The sequence below is a fragment of the Rutidosis leptorrhynchoides genome, chromosome 11 (assembly GCF_046630445.1).
Source record: "Rutidosis leptorrhynchoides isolate AG116_Rl617_1_P2 chromosome 11, CSIRO_AGI_Rlap_v1, whole genome shotgun sequence".
Taxonomy (NCBI): Eukaryota; Viridiplantae; Streptophyta; class Magnoliopsida; order Asterales; family Asteraceae; genus Rutidosis; species Rutidosis leptorrhynchoides.
In genome coordinates this window covers 202,928,362-202,934,022 of record NC_092343.1, presented here as the reverse complement: position 1 = coordinate 202,934,022, position 5,661 = coordinate 202,928,362, and positions in this window count along the sequence as shown.

Sequence of the window (5,661 nt, the reverse complement as noted above, 5' to 3'; positions counted from 1 at the left end):
TTTTTCAAATAAAGGGCGTTGATTTTATCATAGATTAGAGCAATTTCTCGTTTCATTTTAGTTGATCTTTTAGCCAATGCTTCCTCAACCTCACTGTTGGATGCAAATGTAAGTCGTGTAGGTAGGCCAATCATCAAGTATCTACTATCATACAGACAGAGCTCACCTTTGGCCATATTGGAAAAGGTGAGAGGATTTTCAAAGCCTAGTCCTTTGTTCTCATGGAAGGAGTCCTTTGGTCGATTCATGAACAGGGTTTGATTCGAAATATGTCCTGCTAAAACAACCTTTGATTGTTCGGTCCTGTAGAGCTTTTCTTCAATTTGACCTAGACGAGTTTGAAGCTCAAGATTATGTGCAGTACGTTTAGAACATTCAGAGGTTTTCTTAGCAAGGTCGAAAAGGGGTTCTCTTATCTTTTCTTCTAAGGTGTCTAGAAGAGTTTTGTTTGAAGCAGTGAGTTTCTTAATTTCTTTCTCAGCATTGTCTACTTTCTCACTAAGAACTTCATTTCTTAATCTAAAGTTTGTCCTTTCTATCCATAACGGTCTCACACTAGATTCTAGCTCCTTCAATTGTGTTACTTTTTCAGCTAGATCCTTCTGAAGTGTTAGGTATGCATTGTTTGACACTTTGATTTTCAATTCAGCTTTTAACCTATGGTTCTCATTTTGTAGTCCACTAACTTGACTAGCAAGTGATCTAAGGTCCTTACTCATTTTAGCAAAGTTGTCAACATACATATCAGGAAATTTTCAGGGAGCATTTTATCATGATTATAAGAAGCAGGTTCATCTCTAATGGACACATTAATTTAGACAGGTAGGTCATTAGGTTTCTTAGAGGGTGCATGCAATACATCAGAAACACATTCAGAGCTATTATTTACAGAATTATAATATTCATGAATTATGTCGGTGTAAAGTTGTACCTCTTCCTCATCATCGGAAGAAACATTGTCAGGAGCACGGTTCATGTTGGTGAGTTTCACTACATTAGCTCGTTCGGGCTCCTGTTCACTGTCTGACCAGCTTAGCCAAACATCATCTGAGGCTTTGAGGACATTCCCCTTTTCGGCATCTTGGGCGAGCAACATCTTTTTTTTGTAGTACTCGGCATCCTTTTGTTTGGGTAGTCTGCATTCCCGTACAAAGTGACCTATTTTACCATAGTTGAAACAAACATTATCGGGGTCCTTGTTGTCTGGAGCCCGGTATTGAGTGGTTGAGGTTTCGGGTTTTTTGTAGTATGAAGAGCTGGATGAGGTTCGATTGTTGTTGTTTTTGCTAAAACCTCCAGATGATCTCCTGAGATTCAGTTGCTTGTTGGACATTGCGGCAGTCTTGACGAGATCTCGATGTTCTTCATCAACATCAGAGTATGTATCCTCATCAGAGGAAATGGTTTGTTTTGCTTTGAGTGAGTTGGAGCGGTTGGAATGGGTTTTGATGGAGCTTTTGTTAACAAACAGATGTAAGATCCTGTTTTTGCAGTGGCTTTGGACGCCGTCCAAAAGAGTGGGACGCCGTCCCATTGTGAAGGGATGGACGCCGTCCAGTATTCTGGACGCCGTCCAGTTGAACTGGCGAGCCAGCTTTTGTGTTTTTGGATATTTAAAGGGGGTAGTTTGGTAATTTCACATTGTGAACGACTTTAAGGCCCTAGATTAGTTTGTGGAGCCTCATTTACTCCATTTATAACCACCAAACCTCTTCCACTTAAATTCTTGAGAGAGAGAGTGATTCAAGTGTGAGAAAGCTCAAATCGAAGTAGAAGAAGCTTGTTTCGGGTTAGAGCTCAAGCATTAAAGTTGTTCATCTCCTCATGTGACGCCCCGTACAAAACCATCGTGTACGATTCGTCAACAACAGGATCTTTACACGGTCAAGTACTACATGCTGTTTGAAAACCAGTTTGCGTTCATAAAAACATAGCGTATACAAAAGATAACGTGACACAAAGGTCGTTACAAAGACATTATTTGAAAATATCATAAACTACGAATGCAAAAGAAAAGTTCCATGATTGAGACATCTCTAAGTTTAAGCAGCGGAATTCTAGCACATTAGGTCCTTAACAGCAAGTTTAAACACCAAGACAGCAAGTCTAAATAGCGGAAGCAACAAACCTCTAAGCACCTGGGAAGACATGCTTAAAAACGTCAACAATAATGTTGGTGAGCTATAGTTTAAGTTGTAACAGTAATGTAAGGTAGGCCACGAGATTTCAGTGCTTCAAACAGCGTATCAAAACAGTATGAAAAGTATATGTTTAACCGTGGGCACTTGGTAACTAACTTAACGTTTATAACCCCCTAAAAGTACACTTGGCGAGTGCGTATGTTTACGAAGTATTAAACACCCATTAAATGCTAGTGCGACTAGCCCGAGTGGGGATGTCAAACCCTATGGATCCATATCTAAGATTCGCGTTCACCGGTTCAAAGACCAATGACTAAACGTTACCTGAGCTAAGGGGAAAGTTTATGCCGTTGTATAACCCACACATATATAAAGTTTAAGTACTCGTGCCTAGTATGTAAAATGTAAAAAGCGCATGTATTCTCAGTCCTAAAATAATTAAAGTAAAAAGGGATTCTATAACTCACAGTGATAAGAGCGGTAAAGTCGATAACGAAAGTACGCAAGTAGTAAGTCGGTCCGAAAGGTCGTCAACTTAAGTCAAAGGTTAATAGATCAGTATGTTATCCTCATAATTTTTAATAATGTATAAAATAAGTTTAAGTGTCATCATCATCATCGTTCATCATCATAAAAGCTAAGTAAGTTTGACAAGAATAGAGATCGAAACAATAGCTGACTTCGGTCAGCTACTACGACCTCTACGTAAATCTAAAAGACGCGTAATCAGTGGCTATGGCTCCGTATATGAGTCCCCTAACTTCTGACCAATTTTCAGAATCTAACTCGTCTTCATTTGACTGTGGCGATGGTTTAAGTGCGAGTAGGTCAGAAATTTCAGCACAACGTTAATATGGTGTAGTGACTCTCGGAGGGCCATAAATCCTAAACCGTAACTCGGATTAAGACGAGGCCTAAACGTAAAATTATCTAATCGAACTGAACTAACTGAAAATGAACTTTATAGTAGCCCAGGTGGTCTGATCAGATCCCGAAAACAGTAAGCAAGGTGCTCTGGTGGGGTTCTTAGTGCTTGATGCTCATCACGGTTCCCATCGTTGATGCTTGTAGCTTCAAGTGTAAAACTTGTTGATGGGTTAGCATCACCTTGACTAAGATTCTACCATCAACACACAATATGTTAAGACCAAGTAAGAACATAACTCATTTAAGAGTCTTAGATGGATGATGAACCAAGGTTACATCAAATCCTTAGTCTTAACACAATTACAAGTTACATTTACAACTAAAGCTACAAACTTTATTTCAATCAAGCAAGTATGAACATAATCTAAGTCAAATGAAGTGATGGAACCCTAAGCTAGAGAGATTGGATCCCTTTCACACAAGTTGTAAGGTCACAAAGCTAGAAAGCTTGAACCTTTAGTGTTCTTGAAGAACTTGAAGCATAAAGCTTAGATCTTTAAGTTATATGAAGACCATAAACACAAGTTTTGATCTTTATAATAAAATAATGAGATCATAAGTTAGAAAACTTAGATCCAACAAAAGATATGAAGATTTAAGCTAGAAAGCTTGCATCTTGGTTGTTCTTGAAGATCTTGAAGCATAAAGCTTGGATCTTTAAGTTACATGAAGATTACAAACACAAGTTTGAATCTTTATAACAAAATAACAAATTTAAAGTTAAAAGATATAGATCTACAAAGTGGGTGAAGATTCAAAGCTAGAAAGCTTGAATCTTCCATGTTCTTGAAAGATTCAAATCCATGTTTGAATCTATAAGATGTAATCAAGATCAAAAGCTAAAAAGCTAGACCCACGATGATGATGATGATTTCGTGATGATGAGAAGGAGAAGAAGAAGAAAAGTTCAAAATACTTACACTTTTAGAGAGAGAAAGAACTAGAGATAATTAGAGAGTGAGTGTGTGTGAATTAGAAATGAAAGTAAGTGTAAAATGGATGGAATAAGGCTAGTATTTATAATTGAGTGAGGGTGAGGGTGGTGGTGGTGGTCTTGATTTAGAGATGGGGACAAGGGGGACAAAAGTTTGCTTTTTGGTTAATGGTTGTCTAAAGTTGGTGCTTATGTTAGGATCCCATGCAACATTAAGGATAATACTTGACATAAATGCTAGTATGTTCCCTCTAATAAATGGGCATTTGTCTTACATATTAATGGGTCACTAGCTAATATTAATTGGGCTAATTAAATAGTCCACTAACTAGTGTTGGGTGGGCTAAGGCCCAACAAGGTAGAAAGTCCAACAAGACTAACTAGTAAGCATAAGTAAATTACTACGCGTAATTAAGCATCCATAAACCCAAGTAATTATTATTATGAAATAATAATTAAGATTTCGTAGTCATAATATTCCAATTACGACAAAAGTTAAACGTGTACGTAGTACGCAGTTTGTTCGTAACGGCAAGCGACACTAACGGTCATAAAGGTTTCCGATGATTAAGTTAAGTATCCTACGTACTTAATGGCACGTTTTAACACATAAATGAAAGTAAGCCATGTATATAAAGATTCCAGAGTATAAAGTAGCACAGTACGCACAAATACACAGTTTCGCAAAAACACAAGGCACAAAAGCAAGTCGAAAAAGTCAGGTCGTTACATTACCCACCTGTTAATGGAAATTTCGTCCCGAAATTTAAGCTAAGGCATTTATTGAAGTCGGGAAAAGGTGAGGATACTTCTGCATCATTTGATCCTCTCGTTCCCAAGTAAACTCAGGTCCATGTTTGGCATTCCATCGGACTCGAACAATTGGAATCTTATTGCGCTTCAAAGTCTTAATCTCACGGTCCATGTTTGTCATCAATCGTAAGCTCATCGAGAGTGATGATAAGTTCTGGTTCAGTAAGACATTTCTTCAAATTCGATACGTGGAAGGTAGGATGAACTGCGCTCAACTGAGTCGGAAGATCCAAACGGTAAGCAACGGGTCCAACACGCTCCAAGATTTCAAAAGGACCAATATATCGCGGGTGTAACTTTCCGCGCTTTCCAAAACGGATCACACCTTTCCAAGGTGCGACCTTCAACATTACATGGTCACCCACGTTGAATTCGAAGTCTTTACATTTGAGGTCGGCATAACTCTTTTGGCGATCACGGGCCGCCTTAAGTCTCGCTCGAATTTGGATAATATTCTCGGTTATTTCATGGACTACCTTGGGTCCAGTGATTTGCTTTTCACCTACTTCGGCCCAACAAATAGGAGAACGGCATTTGCGGCCATACAACGCTTCAAAAGGTGCAGCATTAATACTCGAATGATAACTGTTGTTGTAAGAGAATTCAGCTTGCGGCAAATGTCTCTCCCAAGCTTTTCCGAAGTCAATAACATAGGCACGCAACATGTCCTCCAAAGTCTGAATCGTTCGTTCGCTCTGACCGTCGGTCTGTGGGTGATATGTGGTACTCATGTCGAGACGTGTTCCCAAGGCTTCTTGCAAAGAACGCCAAAACCTCGAAGCAAAACGGGTATCACGATCTGAGATAATAGATATGGGCACACCATGACGGGATACAACCTCTATG